The sequence below is a fragment of the Camelus ferus genome, chromosome 2, assembly GCF_009834535.1.
Source record: "Camelus ferus isolate YT-003-E chromosome 2, BCGSAC_Cfer_1.0, whole genome shotgun sequence".
Classification (NCBI taxonomy): domain Eukaryota; kingdom Metazoa; phylum Chordata; class Mammalia; order Artiodactyla; family Camelidae; genus Camelus; species Camelus ferus.
The window spans coordinates 67,574,197-67,586,720 of NC_045697.1; positions in this window are offsets into that span (position 1 = coordinate 67,574,197).

Below are 12,524 nucleotides of genomic sequence, written 5' to 3' on the forward strand. Positions count from 1 at the left end.
AGTTTCTTTTAAGCATTTGGGAAAGAAAAGTCCCTTACCATCCATCTATTTCTTCCCATGATTTGTTCAGTTCTCAATCCACTATAAGATATTTTACATAAAATTTGCCAGAGCACAGCTTTGCCCCCAAATGTTGTGGTGTATCTGTAATGCTGGTATTCTGCTGTTTCACTTGGGAAGGATGAAAAGAATGAAAAGTGAGCAAGTAGGTTGGGGAAAACTGAATCACAGTTCTTACATTTTCCTACTATGCTCATATTTCAATAGTTTTTAAAGATTTAAGATGCTCTAAACTGAGCTTCTTAAATTACTAAATACTGTCCAATTATATACAGCAACACAGGAAAATGGGATGCATATAATAAAAGACATAGCAAGTTCAGATTGACTATGAGATTTTGAACTTCTGGACTTCTCTTCCATTAGACCGTAATCTCCGTGAAGACAGGATTGGATCTCTGTTGATTGGTTGTTTTGTCCACAGTAACTAGCACAGGACTTAAACCATTTATCAGTCATCAATAAGTATGTGGTGAATTAGAATCAATGAATGGCTGAGTTGTGCTTTAAATACTGTGAACCATTTATATGTAGCCCAAGACTATTTGCACTAAAATGGAGGGTCTAATAACTATATTTTAGGTAGGGTTTGCTCTTTGACTTGAGATGAAAGAGAATGTGGCTGTCCAAATGGAAAAGCATTATAAATGAGAAGGATCTGGAATCAGCTATACATCCTGGGGAGGATATAAGCTACTTTCAACTTTTGCTGAAATTGACCCTTTGAGAAGCCATTTCAAAATGAAAGTCACAATTGCAAAGAGAGTAAGATATGCAGTTGCCAATGGACAAAATTTCATAATTAGTGATGAACAGGGGTTAGCAAATTCATGAGTTCAGTGATAACAATTTATAGGATGTTTTTTAAATGTCTGATTTATTTTTAATGTAAAACTTGTGACAGGTGCACTGTATCATTTTAAACTCTTAAGGTATAGATTATAGAGAAACAAGAACAGAAAAGTTGGTGTTTTTCTTCAACATTTTCCCTTCTAGCACATAAAGAGTCTTTCTCTGTGTGCAATGTCCAAGGATAAAATTAAGGCTTTTCTCATTGTCTATAGAGGAAAGATGACATATCCTGAAAGACAATGTTGGCATTGCACTGGCTGACTGTGCATTAGATCAGACAGCAAATTAGATATTGATAGAACTATTTTGAACAGTCGATAAGCTTTCTGATGATTGATATCTTTATGCTGCCTGGTAATATCAATGCTGACATTTAGAAACTAGAGAAAGAAACAGTAATATAATATTCTCTTCGTGGAATCCTTAAGTGTAACCCAAGCTCACAAGTCTCATTACCTTAGAAAGCAGGATTTACAGAGTTGACTTTCACAAGAACAAGGGAAAGAAAATTAAAACATCACCCTTTCCTTTGTGTACAAAACTGTCCTTCCAGCCACCTTTCAATCTGAATTAGAGGACGAAGCAGTCAAGTTCTTTAAAGTTCTTCTGGGATGAGGGAAAAAAAAAAAAAAAGAACCCATCAGAAAAAGTGTATCTTATACAACAAAAATAAACTAAATGCAGAGCAAATGGTTCATCTCATTAGGTGACTGTTTCTGGTAGGACATTTACCTTAAAACTAAGTGCTCAGAAAAACCACAAAATATATCACTGTCCACTTCTAAATAATATTTTCTGAAATGTAATCAGGAAAGTGGAAGATGTTGAAAAGAAAGCACTGTGATTTATACAACAGCCTCTGTTTTACTTTCTTTTGTCCCCTCTCATCCTCCATTTTATCTTTCAGGAAGAATGTTCTCCAAGGTTAATTAACCAATCAATTAAATACTTTATTTATTCACCCATTTATGAATTCAGCAAATATTTAGGAAATCCCAATTATGTGTGTCATTGTTATAGACACTGCAAAACAGCAGGATATAAAACATATACAAATATCTCCCCTCACAGACCTTACCTTCTGGTGGGTGAAGGCAGATTATTAGCAAGTTAATAAATAAAGTATGTAGGCGGTCTACTGGTGACTAGTGCGAATTAGGTAAAAAAGTTGATGAGAAAGTTAGGAAATGTCATGAGGTGAGATTTGCTATTAGGAATGTCTGATGAGTGTGGACTGCTCAGTTGCATTTGTATTTAAATTTTAAAAGATAATTATTTTAGTATGAGTATGTCCCACATATTACTAAGAGAGCAAAGGAAAAAGCCATTGAAGATGGGGTCACAATGGATTTGGTGAAAAAATGATGTCATGGTCTTGTATAGGTGTGAGGAGTTAGAGGAAATCTTGAACAAGTTGAGACATAAGAGGATGTAAAAGATGCGAGTTAGATTTTTAGATGTGAAAATTAAAATTTTAGATATAAACCTTTTCCTGAAATGAAAAATACAGTGGATGGGATTAATGACAGATAAGACATTCTGGAGGAGGGATTAATAACTTTGAAGACACAATAGAAATTATCCCAAATAAATTACAAATAGAAAAAAATGATTAAATAATCAGTGAGCTATGGGAGAAGTCAAAGGACCTGATATAAATACAATTGGAGTCCTCCGAAAAAAGGAAAACAATAAAAAAGAGAAGAAACAATGGATGAACACTTTCCAAATTTGATGAAAGCGATTAACTCTCAGATATTAAGAATTTCAGCAAAACTCACGCGCAAGAACCATGAAGAAAACTACACCAAAGGACATTGTTGTCAAAGTGTTTAAAACCAGTGATAAAGATAATATTTTAAAGGTGTCCAGGGCAAAATCAGAGATTACATGCCTAAGGACAAATATAAGGATTACAGAAGATTTCTAATCCAAAATAACGTAGGCCAAAACCCAGAGGACATTGCATTATTTTTGATTAGAAATCTGCTATGCTATGAGAAAGTAAAAACAAAACAAAACAAAACCAAACAAAATAGAAGCCATGACAATCTGTAAGTCTATATCCAGGGAAAATACTTTTCAAAATATAAAGGAGAAATAAAGATAATTTCAGATAAACAAAACTTTAAGGAATTCACAATTAGCCAACTAGTACCACCAAAAATATTAAGTGAAGTCCTTTAAGGAGAAGGAAAATAATATCAGATGGAAATGTGGTTATACATAAAGCAATACAGATTATCAGAAATGGTAACTATGTGCATAAATACAAAGATTTAAATTTAAAACTCTTGAAAAGCTAATTTATTGTTTAAAGTGAAAATAATAACCATACTGTACATAACAATATTTATAATTTATGTAAAATAAAGTTCATGACAAAAATAGCCCAAAGGCCACAAGGAGCGAAATAAAAGTATCCTGTTGTGAGATTCTTATGTTATATCTGAAGTGGTGTAATATCACTTCAATTTTGACTATATAACCAGACAGCTTTAATGACAGCCCTTAAAGAGTCTTATTTCTAGTAGCCACAGGGCTGATATTGTTGAAAATCAAACACAATTTTTAGTCTTGGGAGTTTCTGTATTAGAATGACAGTCAAATTCAATCTCTCCTAGTTTCTCATGTGAAAATTAAGGCATTAATCAGGAAAGAATTAAATCCTTAAACTCAGAATGGGGATATCTCATTGGACCCAGCTAAAACGGACAATGTTAAATCTGAGACTCCCTTAGAAGCAGAAGCTTTCCCTCAAAGGGCAAAGGAGACTAGACTTCCTTATGTTGAAAACTCTGTGATAACACAACCATGAAAGGGGATGCTCATTTCCTCAAGACCCACTGCAATCATCGCGTTGCTGTTATATTCATAACTAGGGTCACACCTCAGCATATTCCATTAGGGCAGATACACCTTTTCTCCACATTCCAGGAGGAAAAAGAAATAGCTTATACACTGAAAGATGTTTAAGACCTTGCTAATATACAGCAGCAAAAATCTGAGAAACATGTGCAAACAAGATTTTAAGTGTGTTAGACCAAAGAGGTCTAGACCAGCATAAAACACTAGAATAGGCTCAATTCATTTATTTAGGGGGTACTTAATCAAGCTTCCAGATTTAATGCTTCAGCTTGTGCAGCTGGATGTGGCTCTCACCATTTACTTGGGTGTTTGAGTGGATGTAAATTCAATTGTAGCATCCATTTACTAAGACAGATGCCAGAGCTTCCCTGATATGAAAAGAGAATCCAAAGTCTCCAAGAGAATGCAAAGGGAGACAGAAATGTTGTACTAGGTTTGTTACGTGTGATCTGCACACCTGTCCCACAACTATGATCCATGAGAAGACCTGAGAAGACCTTGAAAATACTCTCTTCACTAAGGCGTTGGTAAGTATGTTAGTCATTTATATAGTTAGAGCATCTCTGAAAGGCTCTGTGGCTGCTCTCCACTACAGGCCAGGGGATGCCACCATTCAGATTGGCTTTCTGATTAAAAAAAAAAAAAAAAAGACAGAATCCCAGAATAGCGGAAGCCAAGCAGCAGCACTTAATCATTAAAGGCAAGGTGGTCACATCAACCATAAAGGGAAACAGGGACACGCCAGTAATTAGAATGCATTGACCTGCAGAGATCTTTAGTGGTGGCTAATTGATCACAGTGTCTCTAGGAATTAAATAAATGGACAGCTCAGTAGCGTATTGCTTGATTTACATAATAGGAAAAACTCTAAGTCCAGTAACAGGAAACCTGACTTGGATTGCCGAAGTGGAGAATTATGGCCTTTCACCCAGTTTCTAGACTTGTCTGCTCACAGTCCCAGAGCCCTTTGACTGAAATAGTTCTGCTCCTCTTGAGAGAGGACATAGGACAATTGCCTCAAGTACATACTGTAAATCTTCCTCCAAGCCTTTCCCAAAGAGCTCATCAGTCATTTACTACAATGACTTTGTTTTGGGGAAAAGAAATACCCAGACATTCTTTTTTAGGGATTACTAGGTGCTGGCACTGAACTGACAACTTACTCCTGGTGACGTGAAATGCCACTGTGCTCCACCAGTTAGAATAGGGGCCTGTGCTGGTCTGATGGAATCTTAACTCTGAATCACAAAGGTCTCAGGAGGTTTGCAGATACTCTACAGTTATTTTTCCAGCTCCTGAATATCTAATTGAAAATAGACATATTTGACAACTGACAGAATACCCAATTAGCTCGTTAACCCATGTGATGAGGGCCATTATGGTGAGAGTGCCAAATAGAATTCTTAGAACTTTTTGCCAAGATAGGCTAGTAAACCACAAACAATACAGAATTGCGAAAGTTAATGCCACCATGAAAGAAGCAGGGATAGTATTATCTATCACATTCCCATCTTATTTATTAGTTTTACCAGTGCAGAAATCAAATGGAGAATGACAGTGAACTATTTTAAAGTTAAGCGGCAACTCCAATTGTCCTTGCTGTATCAGACACAGTATTTTTACTGGAGAAAATCAATATAGTGCCTCGGACTTGGTATGCCACTCTTGACCTGGTTTATGCACTTTTCTTCATACCAATTTTTAAGTATAACCGAAAGCAATTTACTTTTATCTGCAAGGGCAAACAATGTAACTTCACAGTATTGCGCCACACTTAAACAATGCAAATGCTCTTTGCCATAACGTTGTCCGCTGAGATCCTGATCATCATGACATTTTGCAAACCATTATAGTGGTCCAATATATTGGTTACTATCAAGCTGATTGTACCTAAGGAGCAAGGTATGAGTAAGTTGCATGAGTATAGGTGGTTCTGACAACTTTGACTCCAAGTCCTGCAGCATTGTGTCCTCCCTCACTTCAAGCCTTTGGATTCCTGGAAGTTTCCCTGAAACCAAATAACTGATGAAGAGCACAGTTGATCCAGCTTTAGAAACGGGTCACATGGTAAGTTGTGACCACCCCAAAATGGAATGCTGTAGCACTATTAACCCATTCAGGGATGACCCTGAAGACCACTGGTGAAGAAAGAAATGTTTGGGTGGATGGCCATGGACTTGGAATAAATAAGATTGGAAAGCTGGCAAAAAGTCAGTTTGGGAAAGGAGTACGTGGATGGATCTCTCAGAATAGATACAGATTGTAAAACTATTTGTGTTCTGTGTGAATGCCCAGCAAAGGGCATTCACTGCAGAGGAAACCTGTCATCAACTGAATGGACCAAACAGTAATTAGTGGACAAAATGACATGATCTGTGAATGTCAGTTGGCTTCCTTACCCAGGCACCACAGTTCTTGTTCGAGACCATAAAGAGAGTGGTCATGATGTTACAGACAGAGACTGAACAGCATGCGCATCCCCTTCCCAGGGCTAACCTGTTGCTACTGCCGAGTGGCTAATCTGCTGGCAGAAGAAACCAGCACTGAGTCCCTGATGTGGTACTGTTTCATGGGGGTAAGTACTTGGGAATATATTTGACAAAATAGTTCAAGATCTGAACACTAAAAATTACAAAACATTGTTGAGAAACTGAAAAAAAAAAAGTAAGTAGACAAATTATTTATTCAATACATGTTGCTGGAGCAACTGGAAAATCATATGCAAAACTACAATTTTAATCCATACCTAACAGTATAGAGAAAAAAATAACTCAAAGTGGAGCATGGACCTACATGTAAAACCTAACGTTACATAACTTCTAGAAGAGAATGTAGGGAAAATTTTTGTAACCTTTGGCCAGACAAGGATTTCTTATATACAGCACCAAAAGCGTGACCCACAAGACAAAGGATTGTTAAATTGGTTTTTATCCAAATTAAGACCTTCTATTCTTTTGAAAGACACTGCTTAGAGAATGGAAAAACAAAATACTGGTTGGGAGAATGTATTTGCAAATCAAATATCTGATAAAGGATGTGTATCCTGGCTGTGAATGGGGAAAAATAAATGAGAGCTGGATGGGAATTTGTAGTCCAAATGTGTTATCTTCAGATGGAGAGATTAAGCACATTTCCATGCTGATGGAAAAATAAAACTGAAAGAAAGAGACAGAGTTTGAAGCTATAAAAAGGTGACAAATGAGCAGAGAACGGAAAGAGTGGGAGGGCCTGAATGGTAAGGTTGGTGTGGTGGGAAATTAGAAGTGTGAATGGCAGGCACCGGGAGGGTGCTGAGGGCACCTCAGTAAGACAGCTGTAGCAGGGATGCAGTTGCAGGTTTCACAGCAGGATGATGGTCAGGGTTGGGATAAGGGAAATTTAGGGTCAGAATGGAATGAGGTTAGATGTGCCCCTGGAGGCCTGTTGAGGCTTCACAATGGCAGGCCCAGAGCTCACAGAGTATGACCAGGAATTGAAGACCTTATCCTTTAACTCTTGGTGGTCCAGTGTTCTTTAAGATTTAATTTGATGCACCCCAAACTTCTTAGCTTACATTTTGGGCATGTTTATATTTTTCTGGTATCTCAGTGTTCCATCTATAATCCTTCTCATATCTTCTCCCCAAACTACATTCCTTGGTATGTAGATAACTTTCAGCAGACAGTAAGAACTCTGACTGGACAATCTTGCTTTTTAAGTTTTGTTATTGTTTTTGTTTACCACATGAAGTATGGATTCCCCAGAGAACCAGGCCTGTCACTTTTCAAGCCTAATTCTAAGAAAAACAGTTCACACGGTTTTACATAGGAGCCCTCCTTGGCTTTCTTGATCCTTCCCCACAAACTCCCTTTATTATTATAGTAAGCAGACTAACCCATGTCCAGTAAAAAAGCTAAAACCAAATAATAGAAGAGGCAGGAGTAGTCTTCTGAAATTTGCCTTTTTGAAGGATCTTTTTTCTTCTTCAAAGTTGATTGAGCTATCATGATCCACTTCAACACTAAAAATGTGCTAAATATCCATTCTGTACAGAATCTGTTGCCTAGATGTTACTTTTGGTACAGATGTATCCTCCTAACATTTAGCATCCTAAAGAACATACGTTTTATATAGCACATGGGAACATTTCATCCCTAAAAACAGAACGAAAAGGATGATACAGAAAATGCTAATATGGCTTAGAGATTCTTACAGCACTTAATCAAGTGGAGAAAAAAAAAAGCAATACCAATTATGTGAACAAGATAAAGATCCGGATGAAAGCAAGACAGTCACGGGGAAAATTGTGACTAAATATGACCTAGGGAAAGAAAAAGAGATGTAAATCTTATGCCCTAAGAAGATCAACTTTATTAAACTAGTAAGCTTTCGACTAGTTCCTCCTAGGTATCTGTGACGTCAAAGATTTGACAAATATAGAGAAAAGAGATCTGAATTGAAAAATCTGAAGATTTGGGTTCATACTTTGCCTTCACCATTGAATTGCTGAATGACTATGGACAGATAATGGAACCTCAGTTTAATTACCTATAATATGACCATAATTAAACTTGTGCCATCTGGTTGTCAGAGATCAAAATGAGGAAGTTTATTTGGGGGCTTTATAAATTTTGAAACATATTACTCCACTCTGATTACCCTGAAGATAATTGTATGTTTGTTATTGTTTGTATTATTTCTGTTAATACATAACTATATGACAACCAAGTAAAGATATCTTGAAAACAAGATAGAAGTTCTAAGGTAGACAGCTACTCTTTGCATGCAGAGAAGTGCCCTTCCCTTCTTTAAAGCTGGTCTATAGAGGCCCGTGAAAATATAAGAGAATGATATTTCAGAGCTGGAGAAGTAGCTCTCTTCTAAATGGGAATGCATGCCTGACTGCTTCACATATTAATCATAAGATAGTTATCAAATTAACTGAAAGCTGTTGCAATCCCAAGCATGCTTTAAAATAATAAGGTAAAATATCAAATAATAAAAAGGGTCTGGTAGACTTAAGTTTTCCTTTTCCTATTTATTTCTCTCTTTATATTAATAACACTTATACAGTGTGATAAATTACGATTTTGTTCTTTATCCATTCCAAAGCTGATAGACTACGTGTCGCAGTCTGGAACGTAGAGCATCATTGTGTGTGTCAGAGTCTGGCAGTTTCTTTGACTCGTGGAGGTCATTGTGTTCTATGATGTGTTTGATAAGTAGCTTCCACCAAATACACTTTTCAGAGAGAAAGACAGGTTTTTAGACAATTAACAACATTTTTGAGATAAGAAGTTTGGAATATCTATGGTTGGAATAGCTGACACAGCTCTGTATAGCCTAATGAAAAAGTGAAGTGGCTGTTTTACTTTAGGATTTCTTAAGATTTAAAATATATTTATTTCAATTGTGCCTCATAATATTTAAAATAATACTCTCACAACACAGACAAAATTACTGAATGTTATTTTTAGACATTTAGGTGCTCTTACCGTAATTGCTATGAGGAAAGGCAATACGACCAAATCTAGTACTGATACAATCAAAATGCTATATTTAGCCTGCACAAAAATTTTCTTCTGGGAATTACAGAATGCTCTGTCCTATTTAACATAGCATATGGACGTAGCATATACCATTATTGTAGTCTTCTTTTTCTATTAAAATGCTAATGAATAAAAAGGGATTTCATTTTTATTAAGGAGGGTAGACATACAAGTGTGGGAGAGTGAATTAAAAACAAACCTACTGGGAGAAGAGATAAGAAGTCTAGACATCTGCATGATTCTTCCTCTCACATATCAAACTCAGAATCATACACCCACTGGGAAGAGGGAAAGTATTAAAATACAAAAGAAAACTGAACCCAAACTTATGAAAGAATAGCACCAAAAGTATTCAATAAAAGCAATCAGTTTTCTTATTTTCTTCATAAACAACATTGATATTCTTAAAATCTAGAGGCACACATAGTAGGTGGTTTTATCTTTTCTTCTTTTTGTCATTTAAAAAAATATTTAAGAAAAATGTAATAATACTAGCATTTTACTGTTCTGGAATTTTCTCCTCATGTCTGTGTTTTTCCTTGCTGACATGCCTTTGGCTAATTCAATATACATTACTGTCTCCTTTTGCCTGCAAAAAATGTTATGAATCTGATCCTAGTTTAATCTTTATCCCAAATCCATACCACCCTTTCAGGTTTCAGATCCATTCAAGTATGTCTCTTATAGAGCCATTCAGATGGGTAAGTTAGGTACCCTGAAAAGTCATTAGATGACTTCACTTTCTATTCTTTTTTGTCGGAAAATTAGAAACAAGTGTTCCCCCTTAAAATAAAAATGCTTTTGTTTTGACATTCAGCTGAATTGTTTGAGAGACCGTTTTTCATGATGATCACTAACAAAAGTGAAGAACCTGAAAGAAACCATGCTATTTATGATGGACTTACTGGTGACAGGAAAAGAAAATATTGAAAAGCTGAATGTCCCAACTGTATTTGCAAAGGAGGTTAACACTTTAAAGCTATATACTGTACTTAAAATTACTAAGCAGTAACGATTCTGGAAAAAAAAAAAATTCCTACTTAAAATGTAACGTTGCTTTCAAGACTTAAAACTCTTTAACTACTTTTTTACACCTGAAATTAAAGGTTTTAAAAATATAAATTAAAAATTACATTCCAAATGGATTATCATATGGATGTCAAGATAAAGTCCAAAATAAGAAATGCCTTTTCTCTTCCAATATTTTGTTATCCTATATTAACTCTCTTGGTAGATATGTAGATTAATTCTAGTTCCCAAACAAGAAAACTGACAACCATCTTATATGCATCATTCCTCTCCCATATCTGGCTATTCAGCAAACCTCTATTTCTTTCGATTGCTCTGTTACTTCCTATTCCCACTGCCGTTTCCTTACTGAGAAATCATCCATAATTCATCCTACTGCCAAGAGATCTCTAAAACTGAAGTCTAGTCTTTACCTCCTCACTGTTGGAGAAGACATCTACCCCTATCATCATGACAGCTGATGCTTTTTTATGATTTAAACTCTAGTTGCCAAACCATTTTCCATTGGTGAGATGCTTTATACTTCACTTTATATTTCAGGAAATTTGATTTTTTCCCAAGCTTCCTATAGATTATATTAATTTTATACTTTCATACTTTTGCTTAATTTGTTACCTCTTTCCAGACTGCTTTTCTATTCTTTCTACTTAAGCAAATAAAATAAAATACTACATTCAGAGTCCAAGAGAGGTGTTACATTGTTTAGGAAATCTTTGCACATGACATCTCCCACATGTGTATTCACACACCCTCTAGCTTACCTTTGAAAAATGTTTATGAGCTTGTTTTTGCATTGTTACCCAGTGGTTACAAACCTTCACAACAGGCTCTCCTACTGTGAGTTCCTGGAAGAGCAACATAATGCATTACTCATATTTCTATCTTCACAATAAAATGAGGTTTAAAAATGGAATAAATAAGACAAGGTACAGGAAATATATAAGTCATACGACAGGGATAGGCAAATGCTAGTGTATTGAAACCCTGAAGAATGGCAGAATGACAGAATCTTAGGATAGAAGGAACAATAGTTGTTAAAGGCTCAGTAGAGGATGATTTTAAAACATTATGCTGCCCCCTTTGGGTTGTAACCGTTCTGTGAGTTGTATGTAGTAAAAAAGCCCATCTGTTTGTTGCTAACCTAGCTAAGATAAGTGAATTTCTTTTTTCTCATATCCTAGGATACCTTCCTGCATTAATTAGGGTAGAAAGGCCCACAGTTAATGGACTATTCAAGATGTTCTGATTTGGATGGATTTGACCATTGTGTGAAGCACTTTCTTAAGTGCTCTCTCAGGTTTTATCTTAGTTCCAGCTCATTTGACTTTTTGGTGCTCTCTCGCCTCTCTTGTGACAAAAAAAAAAAATCCTGCTTTTCATTTTAATTTTATTCAATGCTGCGTTCTTGTTTTTTGTAGGCTTTTTTTTTTTTTTTTTTGGTTGGCTTAACAGATGGTAGATATGTTTTAATACTTAACCTATTTAGAAGTAGTTAGGAAAATAATACTTTATTGGTAAATATCAAATTAAATAGAATAGTCACTCAAATGAGAATTTTATACATTTTTACCTACATTTGAATAGCGTTATATGTTATTATAATAGGAAATTTAAAAGGTATAATTATTGATACTCTCAGTGTAACAAACTGATTATAAAAGACCCACACTTGATTGGTAGGTTTTTTTTTTTCTCACCAGATTTGGTTTTGGAATTAAGCTTGTGAGTGATCTGAAATTATAAATACAATATTAATTTAAATAAAAAAATTATTTCCAGTAATTCCTGGGACATGGTAAGTCCTCTCTGATGTGGTAATAAAAGCAAATCCTTGAAGATGGTGAAAGAGTGAGCCCTCCTGAGAGAATATTCCAGACAAAGGTGATATGAAGTCCAGCAACCTTGAGATGGGAGCAGTTGGACCTGGTTATCTGGGGAAGAGGAAAGAGGGCAGTGTGCCTGGAACTGGGGTGGGGGAAGGTTGGAGAGGGAGAGAGCAAGCTTTAGAGATGGTGCCCGGGAGGTGACACAGGATCTTGGAGGCCTTATAGGCCATCGCAAGGATTATGGCTTCTACTCTTAGTGAGAGAGAAGGCCTTGAAGGACTCTGAGAAGAGAAGCGCCAGGATCTGACTTACATTTAAAGGGATCACCGACTATGGAGAGTAGAAAGTAGGGTAGGTGGTT